The sequence below is a fragment of the Lathamus discolor genome, chromosome 16, assembly GCF_037157495.1.
Source record: "Lathamus discolor isolate bLatDis1 chromosome 16, bLatDis1.hap1, whole genome shotgun sequence".
In the NCBI taxonomy this organism is placed as follows: domain Eukaryota; kingdom Metazoa; phylum Chordata; class Aves; order Psittaciformes; family Psittacidae; genus Lathamus; species Lathamus discolor.
This window is the reverse complement of record NC_088899.1, coordinates 7,676,760-7,694,577: the sequence shown is the minus strand read 5'-3', so window position 1 is coordinate 7,694,577 and position 17,818 is coordinate 7,676,760. Positions and strand designations below refer to the sequence as shown.

Sequence of the window (17,818 nt, the reverse complement as noted above, 5' to 3'; positions counted from 1 at the left end):
GGAAGTTTTCAGGGGAGTTTGGTGAAGGTTTTACATGTCACATTAGACCTGGGTGTAGCAGAGTACTGCACAGAGGGTGCTAACATGACAGTAAGTGAGGCTGTAGGCACTGAGCATATGAACGGCAGTAGCTTTGTTCATCTACCTTAAAGCAAAAGGTAATGGACAGCACACAGAATCACATCATCTTAATTTATCGTACAAAATGTCACAAAAGATGTTAATGCAAAGCACTGAACATTAATGCAAAGCATCACGTTGTTATTTGCAGCACATTCAGTGCCAGAAAAATTCAGTGCCTTTTCCCCTCTATTTCAGTTGAAAATGGAAAAGGTATTACCTTGCAAACTGGGATGGTTCTGATAGGAGCCTTCAAGTAAATTGCTGTTTCGGTTGAACAGACTGTCGGTGTTTGTTTTTACTGGTTTTATCCCTCGCAGATAGGTTTATCGCAAGAACTCTCTCTGGTACATGGTGTGCTGCCTTCTTTACCTTCTCCCTGCAGAAAGCTCATGTAAAGGCATCAAGGGGATCTGTGGAGTATTTCAAATGACAACAAAAAGGAGGCAATTGTATTTCTGCCCTAGATGGTGCAGCCCCATGGCATCTTTGGGTGCAGTGCTGGAAAGTCATCATCTCTACAGGATATTGTTGAATTTACTGTTGACTGAGCAATAAAGGTGTGGAAGGATCCTGTATTTGCTGATCTGGTGGTGTCAGTCCTGGTAACTGTGTGTAAACATTTGGTGATAGAACCTGAATTTGAAATTTGCCAGCTCCTCGTGCCATGAAGAATGGTGATGTTGTTCTGTGTCTGGCCACCTGCTGCTTTCTCCTGTGGTAAAGAACATCGGTAGCTATGGGAACAAAAACTTAAGAACAGACACCCACGTGTGTTGAAGTTGATTTATAGAAGGTCTTGAAGTGATGCCATGAATTATGAGATACAGAACTATCTGGTGTGGAGTTCGATGGCTTTCCATGGGAGCAAAGTAGCATTGCATTATGCTTTACTGCATCCTTGGGAAAGTAGGGACTGAGAGAATTCCCCTTTCCGCCCCTTCTTAGGACTTAAATCTTTGGGATGTGATAGCAGCACACCACAAGACACTCTTCTGCTCTGGTTAATAGGACTGGATTGCTTGGGATGGAGAACGAAGGAATTGGGGCATCCTCTGTTTTGTCCAGTATGGACCTGCCAATGGTGTAGATGTGTTCCATGCTAGCATTGTGCTTGCCAGACTGTTATCTTTTCATTTGCTCTGTGTCTTGGCCAAGGTGTGAGGAATAGATGGTGTTGAATGGGAGGTTTGTCTCGAGGTGGTGCACTGGGCCTGGCCTGTGGTGTGACAGCTTCCTGGCCCTGTATTCCCCACAGAAGTTGACTTGGAGACATTTTCTGGGCTTCAGCATGTGCCCTTCTGCTCCCTTAGGATGCGGGACAGGGATTCACTGATAACCTGTACTTGTCTACCACAGATAAGGACAGTGGCACAGAAATGCCAGCTACTTTTAGGATAAACCTGGAACATTCTGTGAACTGCATTGCATGATATGTTGTTGAGCAGTTGTCACTGTTGAGAGAAGGGCTTGTTGGTCCTCTGAGTCCAAGATCTATTTCAGGAGAGACAAAAATGCAATCTGAAAAGTAATTTTATAAAGAGACTTTCTGATAACAGTATTGATACTTGATATGAGTATTTGCCCTGATAAGCATATATTAAAAATGCAGTGGATGCAATAGGAATAACCCAAATGTAATGTGGTGTAAACACAGGGTGCCCCAGGAGGCTCCTGGAACAAGTGCTCCTGAACTGGTTGCTCGGGAGCTGGTATCCCAGGGGACACGGGTAGTGTTGGAAAGGAGGAAGCAAGCAGGATGATGATTTGCTGAAAACAAACTTGAGCCAAATCATAAAATCACTCCTTAGGGGCAGGGACAGTGGGGTTCAGGCCTGAAGGAAAATTGCAGGGGGCTGTGTCAGGGGTGTGTGCAAAAGTCTTGATCTGTCTGGAACACTGGCTGATGCCTAAAATGCAGAGATGATGTGGAATGGAAACAGCAGGACAATCCAGCTGTAACAACTGAAGCTATGAATGAGAGTCAACATTTCTAACTTGTAAAGGCTAAATGGGGTGGGAGCACGTCCATGCTTAAGGAGGCTGAGATTGCAATGAGGCATTATAAGGCAGCAAAGCAATGTCAAACACGCAAATGGATTGACTTAATTTGCTGCAGATTCATGTGGTGGGAGAGGATCAAGAGCAGCAGTGCCTGCTAAATCTGTGTGGGGTGAATGCCTGCGGGGTTCCTGGCAGATACACCTTGTGTTTGGGGCAGGATACTGTCATCCTCATTATCCTGCCTCCATGCATCAGTTTTCCTTTTCTGAAGGAGAGACTTTCCATTCATTTATCAATCCTATTTCTTTAGATTTCAAGCTCTCAAAGCACAAATTGCCTTATCCTGTGTATTTCGGTGGCATGTAGACAGGCAGGAACTTCTCCTGACTGGAACTTTCAAGCAGCACCATCATATAAAGATGCTGAAATTCTTCTCCAGAATGTAAGCAGACCTCAAAGCTCTGCATCTGCCTTCCTGTGCATTGTGTTCTGGGACACAGTGTACTGTAATGTGCATTGTTGTCTACTCATTTTCCATTAATATTTCCTTGCAAGTTAAAAAGGAGAGAAATATATGGTCTTTGCCAAGAAAAGGAATCAGTCAAGAGTCCACAGAGAACAGCTTGTCTATTTTAATCAGTAATCATAGACTCACTTTCTCAATCAAGCAGGTATGCGAGGATAACTTAACAATATGTAGGATGCTGTATGGACACAGGGGAGGCAGTAAAATAAAGAAATCTTTTTCCTTCTTAAATGAAGTAGCATCCCATTGATATTTGTTGCTCCTGAATGAAATACATCCCAGAGGAGTTAAAAGTGAGTACTTTTGTACTTATTTCCTAACACCCACAAGTTTTCCTCCCATTCTTTTTTGAAGGAGTGAAGCAAAAGACATCCATATGTCCTGTCTGAGAGTAGGGAAACAAAGAGTTAAGAAACGATTATCCCAGGTGACTGAACACTTGGGTTGCAGTGAAAGGCTGCTAACATTCATTGAGCTCCTGTGCTGGTCTATACCTGTCAGCAGCTCCTCTTACACTACAGTACAGAGGGAAAAAATGAGCCTGCTCAGAGCAGAAGCTGCAAGCATCCTCAGGAACCCTCCGATGTTACATTAGAGACCTCCGTACAATGGTATTTTTCTCATTATTTGAAAGAGTCTTTGGAAATACCAGTGATGTACATACGGTTTTTGCTGCTTCCTCTGGTGTTTTGTTCACTTGATTCTCTCACTGGAATATGGATGATGCAAGCACCATTAAATGCCTCAGCCCAGATAAAGGTAAGGGAAATGTTTATTTTAACCACCTTTTTGAGGGAAATTAGTTTTGCTATAGAGGAAAGTAGAGTTTACAGAGCTTTCTTGGACACTTGCTCTCTGTTATGAAACTTAAATGATTCAAACACATATCTAGCAGTTTCTTAAGGAAGCCTTTGCTGTACCCTGCCTTTGCCTCCCGTTAGCACCAAACCTTTAATAATACATGTGTCTAATGGCTGCTTCTCCCTGCATGAGGAGTGCACAGGAGGAGTGCACCAGTGATATTCTGGTCCATTTTCTGCCCGCTGAAGAAACTAACTGTGACCAAAAAGACAGGCTTTCTATTTTTAGCCATGGACCTTCTGCTACCCACATTAGATTGGAGAAAAGAGACTCCAGCACTGTTGTGAGTCAGCTGTATTGTTTTCATTTCTTAAACTAGGTGATTTGCTTCTAATTAGATATTGTTTCTTTATACCCATCAAACAAGAAGGCGCAGCATCCATTTGGGTTGTGCTTGTCCTGGTGGAGTTCTCAGAGGGATGGATTCCGTCCTGGCTGAGAGCTGCTGCCTCAAGCTGTGAAAACTACGCTGCAGTTTCCTGCAGTTCGAACTTGGAGGTTGAGCTGCACTGACAGCTTCTTAAAAAATCATATTCATTCGAACCAATTCTCAAATCGCAGGGTTTATTTTTCCGAAGTCTTATCTCTCATTGATTTGTTTGGGAAAAGCACAGAGAGAGAAACCCTTACCTGGGATATATTTTAATCAAATAAGATGCCCAGTTGCTTGTCTCTGCAATGTGTGCTCTATGCCTGCTAGGCGTCTGGTTTTACCATAGTTACGCAACAGGTAAAGAAGTGTGACTTCTGTGTGTTCAGAGTAGCTGCTCTGGGTACACAGGATACCGGTCTAACACCTTCATCTCTTTGGGCAGGCAGGCCTGATTCCCTGTATTTGCAATTAATAGGATTACTTATTCTCACATTCATGAGTATCTTGCCATAGCTTTTGAAGGATGCACTTATTAAAGGTCACTTTTCTTTGTAACACTGGTTGTAAAAATCCTATCTAGAATAAAACTTTATCAGAGTGGAAACATGCTTGGATCTAGGTGTTAGAAACAAACCTGGTGTCCATTAACTCTGCCTTTGACTCTTCCTTGTCTTTATTATTAGCATACCAAAACTAGAGCTAAAGCAATGCTCTTCACTGAGAAAGTGAGAAAAGGTAATGCAAGCAAGTGTGGGTACCTGTTTGTCACTGATCACTGCAGCAAATACTGTTCAGTAACTGAGGAAGAATATGGATGTGAAAATTAGAGCAAATTGACTTGGAAGAGTCTCATCATAGAGCAGAATTAGATGCAAAAAAGAGGATGTCCATAGAACATCGCATAGAAAAATATATTGTAAATGGAAATAGAATGTTGGGATTTTTTCTGTATTTTATGACCATTTTGGTAATGATATACTTTCTTAACAAAAATAATATCAGATCCAAGAATATGGATTCTAGTCTATGACAGATTTAAAGATTGTGAGAACTGTGTAAGGAAGTCGGGTAAATAATGAAAGAGTCTCAGTCTGCATCAGAAGAATAGGAAAGCATTAACCGATGTTTTTCTTTGATAGGTTTAAGAATGAATCAGAAATGATGGGATGCATTTAGGCATTGTCAATATTTATTTAAACAGTACAAAACTTGAAACATATTTTAGAACTTGGCATAAGGGTTAATTGACCTGTGCCATGTTGTGCATAGAATGTAGAGGTTTGGAGGATGCAAGCTTTAATTTAAGAAGATGCTAAATAGAAAGAATGGTGAGAAACTGTTTCCTGTGTGCAAGAGTTGTTCTAAGGAAAAAAAGGTGATTTTCTTATACCTTCATAAGGTGTAAGTCCCCAAGTTTTGGGTTGACTAAAATGGTACAGTTTGAAACCTTTTCATGTAACATACTTCACTGGTTGCATTTTGTAACAAAGGTGTTCCAGGATGGAAACCCAGAATATTCTGGTTTTAAATATGTCATGATGGGACAGCCTGAGTATTCCTCATCTAATCATTGTTCTCTGAATCCTGATGTACCATTGTGGATTTGTTTGTGCTTTAGTCAGACAAGGTCCTCAAGGAAGGTATGATGGAGCAGGAATTCTGTCGCCCAAAGTCCTTTTGACTTCTTATTACTAGGTTCAGCCTCCAGCTTCTGAAAATTGAGGGGGAGGAGAAGGGGCTCTCACTTGGGGGTCTGAATGTAGCAGTTATTGTCCTTGTTCCCAGATAGAAAACGCCCAGGCTGAGATTGAAGGATGCTTATCACCACAGTGTTTCTGCCAGATGATGTCGTTCTAAGCCAGCTCGTGGAAGCACCTTGAAAACAGATGGGGTAGCTTAAAAGATTGGAGGTTCCAGGGGCTGAAGCTACAGGCAAGGCAGTGGAATGAAGTTTCTTTTTAAAGGGTGACTACCTTCTTGCTGTCACCTGTAGCATTAGCCATCAATGTGATCCTCCTCTCACATGTAAAACAGTGGTAATGCACCAAAGCTGGTAATTCCAGAGTATATGAATGCCTCTAGAAGTCTTCATCTGGTGTAATAAAGATCAGTGCTATTGACGTGAAACTAAGTGAAAATCAAAATGTGAAAGTTCACATATTCAGTGTGCTGGAGAAAGCTGGGCTGCCAGCCATCCTCCTCTCCTGCCAGAAGTTGTTCTGATTCAAAGAATCACCTTTGCCTGTTTTCTGATGTGTTCAGTCCTTGATGTTGAGTATATGAGGTATTATTGATATTACAGATTAAAAGATGCAAAGTCCAGTAGAAATCAGACATGGTGAAATGCTGTTCTCTCAGACCCATCACCCTGTTATAGCAGAATGATTATTCTGAAGGTGACTGAAATGCTACAGTCTGCCGTGCAGCGTCCCATTAGTTGAACTGAGGAAGGAGCTTGCCAAAAATAATGCCTTCAGAAACAGCTTTTCTATTTCTTACCACAAACTAATGTTCCCAGCTGCATTTCTCAGTTGAATTTATCAAGCAAAGATCATTTTTGATTTGGTTCCATAGCAATACCAGAAATCTTAAGTAGATAAATAAATGACATTTTTATTTCTGATCAGCAGAACCCCCAGAACTTTCAGTATAAATAACTTCATTGGGAATTCTGCGCAGGGTTTCTTGAATGTAGGATTAAATTTTCCTCTTCATTTACATTAATCTATATGAAGGAGAAACAAGTGCACAATGGAAATGAGCACTGCACCAGGAATTAAATCTAAAGGAATATTTAATTTGGTCAATGACAAGAGCGTATCTCAGTGGACTGCTGTTGAACACATATTTGTGTTGCAGGAATTGGTTCATTTCACAGAAACTGCTTAGAAGAAAAATAGCATACAGTATTCTATGGATAACTGTCTTCTTCTTGCTGTGGTTTGTTGGGTTTTTTAATCCAACTAATTAGAGGCCTTCATCATATAAAAGGAAACCTTCTATAAGGAAGAGCATACCACTTCTTTAAAGATACACCAAGCTGTTGTGAATCCTTGTCTACTTTTGAGATTGTGAATTGATTTCTCAGTTGAGAAACTGCATTGTACTTGGTACACACATAAAAGCAGGTTTTATCTTCAGTCAGATGTAGGAGAGTAGAAGTCCGTGCTAGGGCATGATGATGAAGACAAGGTGCTTGTCAAGCATAGGTCTGGAACCTACAGCACAGTGCTGTTTATTTCTTGATGTGCTTCACATAATTTTGATATCTGGCAGTTGTGGCATCTTGCAAGGTCTTCTCAGGTCAAACTTCGTGGTGAGAGCAACATAAAGCATAAATCAAGCTGAATCCTTTATTGCGATAGGCATGGAAACTGTAGCAAAACAAATTCACTGAAACAGCTGTTTTCATGGCCACTACCACCACAGTATGGTTTTATTTTACTTTAACCACTTCTGTATTGTCCCATAGCAACAGCAGCTCCAAACCCCACTGCAGGGTGATGGTGGAAACCATGAAGTAGTGGATCATAAGCGTCAGTAATGATGTGGCTTTTGTCTCGATTCAGTCAGAGTTGTTGCCCTGTCCTTGTGTTATGCTGGTGGGATTTAACTGAGGGAGAAGAGATGATGCGTTTGATGCTGGTTTTCATACTCAGCAACTGGCAGTTGGTGTTTCCTTCAAATATGTCCCCACGGTTCTTTCTGTCTGAATTCCAGAAGGATTTTAGTTGTGAAATAATTGCCACTGTGAGTACCAGCTTATAAAGGTCCCTGTTCTGGAGTCTTTTGACTGATTACGGTTCCAGTTTCCAATTACAGTTTTTGAGGTTTTCTATCAAAATTATTTTCTTTGTCCTATTGTCATTGTGAGTGTTCTGATGAATTTAAAGCAAAAGGCAGAAAACAGGAATCAGAATTTGCTTTTAAGGTCCCAATACTAACATGGATTGAAATTAAACTGCTTTACACAGGTATGATCCACCTTCTTGGGTGCTTTTTCTGTTTCACTATGTGCAAGGGTTCTTTAAAAGTCTTCTGCTGAGGAGCTGATATAATCACAGTGATGATTCTCGGAATGTAGGTCACCAAAGAAAAATCCATACACAGGTATTCTGTTTCTCCAGCTTCGTGCCTATTGATTTTGCCGTGTTACTACAGTTGCACACCCCTTTTTGCTGTTCTGCCTTCAGTTACAGATGGTTACAGATGCCTCATCTTCAGCTTGAGTCAAAAAGAGAAGACTGCAAAGAAAGTTCTGTGTCGATGCTGAGAGCACAACTTAAACCTGACACCTCCCATGTGGAGTCTTTAATTCATATACTTTCTCTCCCTAGATAGAATAATTTGTTTGATGGATGTGACTTTGGTTCAGCTAAAAGGGAAAGCTTTCCCATTTTAGGGAATTACAGAAGGAGGGATCATCAGGATTGGCCTCTGCAGGTCTAAAGGCATTAATGTGGCAGAGAGCAACTAAATTTTACAGTGTGATGTGGCCTGACACAGAAGGAATGTGGACCAGCTCTGTCTAGAAGCACTGTTAGATGTGAATCTCTGTCAGTATTTTCCAGAGAGCCTGTTTCACAGTGCAGCCAGCAAGCTGAGCCTCTTAGCAGCCCTCAGATCCCTGCTTGTCTTCTGGCTCTGAACCCTGGGGGAAGTGAATCTGTCAGGCTTTGTTTCAAACTGAGGTGGATATTGGAGACCATATAGAGATGGAAATAGTTTTCCTCTAGGAGCCCAGAAGCAATTACTTCTCTTCCTGGGCTTTTACCCCAGCTATATTGCATCCAAGACTTGAAAAAAATGAGGCAATAAGCTGCAGTGACTTGCAGTCACTGACCCTGCTGTGGATTCCACTCAGTAGCCTGCACTCACTGTGTAACTGGGAAGGCAGAGGCTGGGTTATTCCTGGAGACGGTGCAGCTCAGGTTTTCCCTTTTTCATGAAGCTGTATGTATTTGTGTACATGTGAAGAAATAAGAAGCCTTTCACATGTTTTAAATTGTACATGGCACGAAAGGAAGGTCCAGAAGAGTTCTGAGTCTGTTACAGGAAGGATGTCTTAGAATTCACCCCAAGTACAGAAGCAGAGTTGTGAGTTAAAATCGATTTGTGGTGACGCATTTTGGGAGCAGAAGATGACTCTTCTCAGTGTCTCTCAGTGTTCTGTTTTGCTGCAGATTTTTGAATTTTAGAGGTGTTTTCGTAGAAGGCATTCAGTCATACTGACGGATTTCTTCCCTCCCAACCTGCCTTAAGCTCCCTGTCAGTTTTTATAACCCGTGGCACTGAACAGATGGCAAAGTGCTGAAAGATCTTTAAATATAAAGAGTTTTCAATCTTATTTCAATTAAGTGTGTAGGGGCATTTTCTTATGCAAGTCAGAGGCTGGAAACAAGGTGACCTTAGAGCTACATTTAGAGTCTTAAAATCTTTATTTGCTGGCGTTTTCCACAGTCAACAAAATTGCATTACTACAGCTTTGCAAGGAAAAAGATTCAGATAGCTTGGACTCCTTTTTACTGTAGGTATCTTGGAAATGGAATTTCCTTTGCCAAAACCAGCATCAGGATTCTTAGTAGAGGTCACGAGTTAGCTACTGTTGTTATATTTTAATCACTGAAGGCAGAAACTATAGAAACATCTCCAAGATGGTACACGTCTGAAGTGGAAAAGGGTTAATAATATTCCTACAGTTTCACTGAGAAAGCTTGACACACAAATCTTATTATGTTTATTAAAGACACAGTCTTCCTTAATGCAAAACCTACTCCGGGGCTCAAAACACAGAGCCAATTCTCACTTAATTAAAATAATTGCCTCATTTGTTTCAGAGGAGCTCAGGAGAACTCAGTATCCTGGAAGGAGGCAGACTAATTGTTGGAGTTACATTTGTGCTGTGGCTGCTAATGGATCCCAGTTCCACAAATAGTCCTTTGCGGGAATAAAGTAATTTAAGGGATTTCAGGGTCTGTTCATTTTAATAATGCAACTTTCTCAACAGTTTAGGAAAGCCTTGGAAACATTCCTGTGTGTGGTTGCTCAGCTAAAGCAGCTGTCTTGGGGCTTACCTGCTGGGAATTCCAGTACTGAGAGGGTGCACTGGGACATGCAATGTTAGAGTCATTCCTGCTTCTCCCAGTGGAATTAGTGGCCATGTAGATTGGTGCATACTAAAGACAGATGTATTTCAGTCAAACTGAATAACTTGAGTATATTCTGAGCCGGTGTAAAAACACTGAGCTTTGGAGCATGGGAGTGAGAAGCAGAAGCCAGTTACTAACCCACCTTCCACCACCACAGGCGAGATGTGTGGCTCTAATCTCAAGCGTGGATTACTGTGCTTAGAGTTGCTGTCCAGATGGTCCTGCAGCCTGCGGTAGGCTATAGCCCTGCAGGGTCCATGCCAAAGGTCAGCAGAGTGTGGTTCTGTTAGAATTAAGGAAAAGGCAGCTTACAGGCATTTGGGATAATGCTGCTTCCCAGCCGGTACTCTGGCCTTTCTGAGCCCATGAAGTGAGTGCAGGCAATTTGGTTGTAGCTCTCCATGTAGCTGAATTTTTGACTTCCATGGGATTTACCAAAACCATCTAAAAGTGATTTTTTTTTTAGGGTATTCTTAATATAACTAATGCAGAAGTTTTTAGTTGTCAGACAATGATAGAAAATATAACACTCTTCAGCATATACTGTCCATCTCCCTCTTTTTGGTAAGAGCTTATACCAGAAACAGCTCTTGCATATGGACTTCAGCAGTAAAAGAACAGAGAGCAACGTGAGAACCTGAAGGCAAATGGTTCCAGCAGAGGAGAAACTGAAGCTGAGTTAACTGGTCTTGCTGTGTAGATCAGGCTACTTTAGCTCTTCAGGAAGCAGCATTTCTGGGAGAAAGGGAAGAAGCATAAATCACACATTTAGAAGCAGAGAATGAGCAGCATGACTTTGGTTCATCAAGTCAAGCTTTGTGTGCTCCTGCTGTTGGTGCTTATGCATGTTGGATTTTGAACCTTTACTGTAATGAAAATGTATTTAGTGATGTGCCTTTCAGTGAGGTTTCTTTGCTTTTGTTATTTTCCTTGGAAAACTCTCAGCATTTAGTACTTCGGAAGACAGTAACAGTCCTGCTAACTCATAGGAAGCTCTATGGGGTATCAGAGATGTGGCTGCCTGTAATTTCTGCTGGTTTTCCAGGGCTTTATGGCTGGTGTTTACAGGTAGAAGTGCAATGGGGAGGATAAAAGTAAGTGAGAGAGAGCAAGTGTACCCACAACAGCAGTGTGCCTGATGACATTAGAACCTTTTGTTTCCTTCTTTTATTTTATGACCCATGCTGTGGGTTGGCAATCACTTTCTTTTTATTCTACAGCCATCAGGAGCAAGATTTCCCTGGGTAGGAAGGCAGCTATAGCGATACCTGTATTAAAGTTAATAGATGCCCATGTGCTGCTAAGTGGTTTAGAATCAGCCCCTGTGATGAGGTTAGTTTGTTAATCTGGTAAAGTGGGTCTGTAGTGTGTTCATGTGAGGATACATGGAATTCAGAGCTGTAAAGTTACAAGAGTAATCCTTGTGGGTTTACAGGTCAGTTATAGTATCAGGTATGGAATTTTTGATGTCTGTGGCAATCAAAATATGAACTTTAAAATCAGTTTATAAGGTACATCTGGGGTAGTTCCTGTGCTCTCTTCAACTGGCAGTGAGCTGCAGAGTAGCAGTTGTGTCTGCATGCTGGTACCTGACATGCTCAAGCTTCTTGCGACACTCGAGCCTTTTCTGCCTCTGGTGTTGGGTCTTTGCTTTATCTTCTGCTTGAGTCCTGATGTGCAGAAGACAAATGAGAGGCAGAGTCTGGCCCATACGGTGAAGTTTCCTGCATTGAAATGTTTAGTTTTGTCTTTTCTTGAGGGCTACTGCTGTTTTCCTCTGTATGACGTAATTATTAACGCTTCCTCCTTCCCTCAGCAGTAAAGCAGATGGATTGGAAGGGAATCATCCCCCCGATGGATTGCATTAATGATAAACCCATTCGTCTCAGGAGGATCTCCCTTGTGCTCTTTTTTCTCCCATCTTCCAAACCATATATATGCTGTGCTCCTGTATCTTCTGCAAGATGCTCTTTCTCCATATGGTGGACTCTGGCTTTTCCACCAGTCTTGAAGTGAATTTCTTCCGTCTCCAGACTTGTCATTTTCTAGCACTGTTCATCAAGTGTTCCGAGTTCTGCTCTTAGCTGAGCCAGGGCCAGCCTGCAGACCCAGACACTGCTGTTTTCAAAAGCTTTCTGTGGCATGAAAAGCCTTTGTTACACTCAGAGAACAGTAAGTTTCTGAAGTGCCATGGAAAGAAGTCTGTAATCTGCATGTTGTGTCAGGTGAGCAAGGTTCTTCTGAGGATGTCCAGTGAGACAAGAATAGAAACCCATTTCAATAGGCTTATGTCCTAAGTACTCAGCTCAGTAGCTTAAGAGTTGGGAGAGGGATTATGTCACATTTAACCCTTTGTTATTTCCTGTTGCTTTCCCACACTATTACTTACTATACAGGACGATCAGGGAATAGAGGGGCTTTTGGAAAGATTCTGTTTGTGACCATTTTCTTAGGAGGCCTGGAGGATGGATTGATAGTGCCAAGTAAAAGGATGTAAATTAACCTTCTCTGGGTGGGATTTGGGTTACAGATCTAACTTTAACTTGAACATTGAACTAGTTCTTCTCTTCTGGTGCTATAAATCACTGACATTTCTCTGTCCTCGAATAAAACCAAATCCACATTCAGAGTCCTCCTTATGCAGAATTCTAGTTCTGAACTGTGAAACTAAATACCTTGGGCAGTGCTGTAATAGGAGTGAGGTTTCACTCTTTTTCTCCTCCTTCCCTTTATCCCCAGGTTGACAGCACATAAGTGGTTAATGCAGGATCTAGGATGTCTTCACAGAATCCATTTTTTAATTGTAAAAGGAGTGCCTTTGGTGCCCAGCACACAGAGTGCCAGCTGCTGAGATTTTGGTGCATGTACAACCTGGAGACTGCAAGTAATCGTTCCTGATTAGTGTTGCAAGAGGAAACAAAAGGGAGCTAAACCACCACAATACTTCTGGTTTATTGCAAAACTCTGCCTTAACTCTGTTGCCTTTAAGTTTAGTGGTATCTCCTCCCTTATGAGGTACAACAATGTCATCCTTCCCATTTAAGGTGTTCTTTCTATAGCATGGAAATTCCACACAAAGGAGTTTATTGATGTATCTAAGAAATCCAGAGCATGCAGTAGAGCAGGCAATGAAGCTCACGTTTCTCAGGTCTCATTCTGGCCCTTGCTAGGTCTTGCTCCATCAGACAGAAGGATTAGGAATTTCAGAACAACACTCGATGGGTTCTTGCCTTCTGTGGAGCAGTTTTCTGCTGTACGAATATGTGTTTCTTTACAGAAGAAGTTGTTCCTTCTCTATGACAATTAGTTTGCAGTCATCTCACTAAATTACTCTGGAAAGATGCCTTAGGACAGGGAAAGGCTATTCCTGAAGTGTTTGAATAAATAGCAGAATGTGACAAGAGCGCACGCAGCATTATTGCCACCACTGACCCTTAGCACAGACCCAGTTTGGGTTTGCTTTGGAAAATCAGTTAAATTCTGAGTCCAGCCTTACAGAAGAACTCTGGGCAGAGGTGGTGAAGTAAACAACACTGAGAGTGAATCATCTCTAGAATTAACTACTCAAAAGCTTTTTCAAACTGAAAGGAGGAGTAGGAAGCACTTAATGAATGTGTTTTTAAACGGGCAATTTGTGTTTAGCTCATCAAGCTAGAAGCATATTAGGCTCCTTGTATGGATCACAGATGGCAAGAGCAATTGTATATTGTACTTGCAACCTGATGTAGATTAAGTGTTGCGATAACATAAACGACAGATTTCTGTGTTTGCAGTTTAATGGGTGCATTTCAAATGGAATGAGGCAGTGACTTAGTGCTTTTTAAAGATTAATCCTTACCTGCTTTTATCTCTGTCATAGTTTGAGCACCCTCTGCATTCCTGTCTCTGTGTGCAGCATTTGTTCTGTACAGGGTAGCTGCCTGGATGTGTCCTAAGCAAGCATCTTCTGTGGGGTTGTGTCAGTTTGCAAAGACCTTCATAAAAGGGCTGAGAGATGGAAAGGTGCTGCCAACAGAGGTGAAGAAGAAAGCACTTTTTTAAACCTCCTTTTTTTTTTCCCCTACAGCTGTAACATGTCACCTAAATCCCTTGACTGGATAGGGCAGAACCCCAGCTTTAGGATTAGTGCGTATGATGGATTTAGGATTTGAAGCAAACATGTGTTGCTGTGTTTGCATCGTATCTAGTTTTTACTGCCTAGAGAGAAAGATTTTGTCTCTTAGCAGGCTTGTCCATTAAAATACTGAGGAGAACCTTCTGAGAGAAGGTGAAGACTGACACAGGGAGATTTTGAAGAGCTGTAAGAGAAGAAAATGTGATTCTTTTTTTCAGACCTGGAAAGAAACTGAAGAGCTTCAGCACCCGAACAGATTCACAGTGAAAGGCAAGGGTGGCTTAGGAGCGCAGGGGGAGGAATGGATTGTGCTACTAACTTTGCACTTCCTTACTGCAGTGGATATTGTTGCTTGGTTTTGACGAGCAAGCAGAGCCCTCAGCAAGAGTGGGACTTGCAAATCTGTTAGTAATCATATAAAAGAGGTATCTCTATGTTGGAAGGAGGAAGCACCATGGAAAAGCCAACAACTGTAAATTGGTGTGATGTCTTGGTGGATGCTCAGCAGCTGGTAAAGTAGCAATGGACAAAGGATACCATGGGGCAGCCTTTCTGTCCAGAAATGGATTCATTTACCTGTCATACTGCCTCATGTGCCACCATGTGTCTTCTTGAAAATACTGAACTGAAACCCGCCCAGTCCTCAAAAATAGACACATAGAGAATAAAAAGGAATTTGTTAGGATTTTAATATTCTAAATCTGGACTAAATCTGGAAGAAGGCCTAAATTTGCTGTGAAACATCTCTGTAACAACCTGAAAATAGCACTGGATTTCGGAAATCACTGATTATCTTGGATTTTCCTGCTAATATTTTTATGCTGTTACATTGAAAATGTGTCCTGAAGAATCTTGATATCAACTAAGGCCATCGGTGCTTGCTTGCATTCAGTTCTGAAGCTGTTCTTTGTCTCAGATATGGATGCCTCAAAAACTCCCTTGCTTCAGAATAAGTTCTCAGTGGCCCGTCTGGCTGAAGAGTTTTTTTGGGTTGGTGGCAGCGTTGTAGCTTCTCCAAGATGGAAAATGGGCCATATTGGTAAGATGCAGGCTGGATACCTGCCACTGCACTGAGCGTGATGATATCTCTTTGAAAGCTGTTGTGTTGAACCCTTATTTAGTGACAGCTTTGTCCAGCAGTAGTTGGGGGCGGGGGGGGGGGGCAGAAAAGAAGGAAGAACTTGAGCCACAGCCCTAGTCCTACGTTATATTGCATGGTTGCTTGTGCAATTCTATTGGTCTTCAAGAACTTCTCAGTTATATTTCCATTACTGGTTTCTTTCCATTATTCTGGAAAAGCAAATGCAAAGCTGTACACTTTGACATGTGCGGATCTTTAGACATGTTCTGTTGCAGAGATAGAATCAATCTCCCTCTCGTGCCGTCACGGAAAGCCTTGCTGTCTACCAGGATTTGTACACCTCTTACCTTTTTGATTTTTCATGCAGTATTTGTAGTTTTCACTCTGAAATGAGTGTTTGGAAGCATCTCTGATGTCTTCTTCCACAATAGGTCACTGGACTCTTGAGAGGTTGTTTTCTAAATAATGATATACAATGGCAAAGTTCTAAAGCTTCACCAGCCATCTGAGCAGGGTCCCTTTTTGCTTTGTAGCAGCCTTGCTTTTAAGCAGGTAATAAGCCCAACAAACCCAGTTGGAGTTTGCTATAGAAATGTTTCCTGTTCTATTAACTGCATTTTAATAGCAGGCTTCCAGAGCCGCTCATGTCCAGTGAGGAAACCTGCAGTGGCCTTGGCCAGAATCGCCTGCTGCCTTGTAAGCACTTTTTTGTCCTATTCACATTATCTTTTGGGTGCAGCAGACGCCATCCCTGCCATTGCTGGCAGAATTACACAGACATTTTCAAAGAACAAGGAACAAACGCAGGGTGCTGTAGCCAGCAATTAATGTAAAAACTTTGCAATAAGACGCTTACCTGAGTGGATGTCAGGGTCAGAAGCGGCGCTCTGGGAGCCCTTATTAAGTGGTCCCATGAGCTGCCATGGAGATTCCCTGAGCTCACAGGCATCAGCGGAATTTTCAGAATATCTTCTGATTTCAAGACCTCTCATTGGAACAGAATTCCCACAACTCTACTGGATGGATTGTATAGAGGGAGCGTGTTGTGTATGCTGTTATTCTGTATTCATTTTTAAAAGGATTTGGTGCTTCCTCTCTAACTGAAATTGATCTTTAAGGTTTCTTCCAACCCAAACCATTCTATGAGTCTATCATATTTCATGTACAAACCATTCTATGATTCATAATGTTCCTGGCAGGAATACTTGGAGCCAGTCAGTTCTTTGGTTTACCTATTGATGAGCCACTTATAGCTGCAAAACCATTTCCAGTGAGACTTTTAAAACCCGTAGCAAGTGTTATCTCTTCAATGGATTGGCAGTGCTGGATGCAGGATAAGTGTGGGAGTCCTTGTCTGCATGGGGGAAAGCTGTTGTGGTTTGGTGGTATTTTAAGGGAACAGCTTGCCCTTACGGCGCACGTGTGCTGGAGGGCTTTCAACAAACATGTTGTGTCTTCTGGAGGCCCTGGAGAGAAATAAGCCTCTGAAATCTCTTTCTCTCTCCTCACAGTGTTTGAAGAGGGGTTGTTTTGAAGTGCACAGTCAGGATGCATCTTTGTCAGGGTCTGTTATCAGGTCAGAGCTGAGCCTGACTTCTCCAAAGAGGCTGGGGAGGGTCAGTGTGGTACAACATAACCTGGAGCTGTGCTGAACCTGGGACGTGAAGCTTTTGACAAAGCTGGTCCCTGTATAAAAATACTCTGTGACTCAATCCTTCTAACTTCTTTTCATCCCCACATGCTAAAATACTCCCACTCCTTCACACATATACATCAAACCCAGAAACTCCTAAAGGACAATAATGCTGCTGAGCCAGAAATCATTAATTAGCAGGCACTAGAACATCTTTCTAACAATAAGCAGGAAATTGGGCTCTTATTTTTTATTCCTGTAGCAGGACAAGTTGTAGGGATTTATGATTTGCGTAGTTTTGTTATTTATTGTTACTTTCAAACTTTTAATAGAAACTGTAAATGTTGCTATGAGCCGTGAAACATCACTTTGAGCCTTTTCACTGCATCAGTCCAGTGTCACTTTGTAAGAACACAAGCACAGAACTGAGTGTTCTTTGCTCCTCTCTCCTGCTCTGCTCTGACACTGCTTTTTGCCGCAGTACAGAGATCCATCTGCTCTCCATGACTCTGTTTTGTCCAGATGCAAATTGAGGCGACTCATTAGATCAGAAGAGAGCTGAACCTCGGCTGAATTCTGCAAAAAGGTTCTATTGAAGTGCAAAATGTTATGTAAGCACAAAGAAAACTCCAGCCTGAAGTTAGCAGCTATTTCTTCAAAAACATGATTCATTGCAAGATTGAGGGGTTTTGTTTGATGTATAGAAATGAATCCTTAAAGCAGGTACCTGAACAATGGGAGGTAGCAGTTAGACTTGTCTTCCCATCAGTGTGCTCTGCTCATTTCCATGCAGTGAAAAACCTCAGAAAAAAAAGGTTTACTTTTTTCTTTGATCGAAGTACCACTGTGTTCTTCCTGCAGGTTTTCTTGCCCCTCTCTACTGCTATAAGCCTCCAGTCACACAGACAGGCCGGAGTGCGTGTTTCAGTGCACATACGTGTGCAGTCATGGTGCCCA

The 17,818-nt window shown here is 41.9% G+C and overlaps 1 protein-coding gene across 1 annotated transcript in view; it reads left to right on the top strand.

The window, feature by feature from the left end:
- PLCH2 (phospholipase C eta 2) overlaps positions 1-17,818 on the top strand; it is an 81,111-nt gene that overhangs the window by 29,151 nt on the left and 34,142 nt on the right. The window lies entirely within an intron of this gene.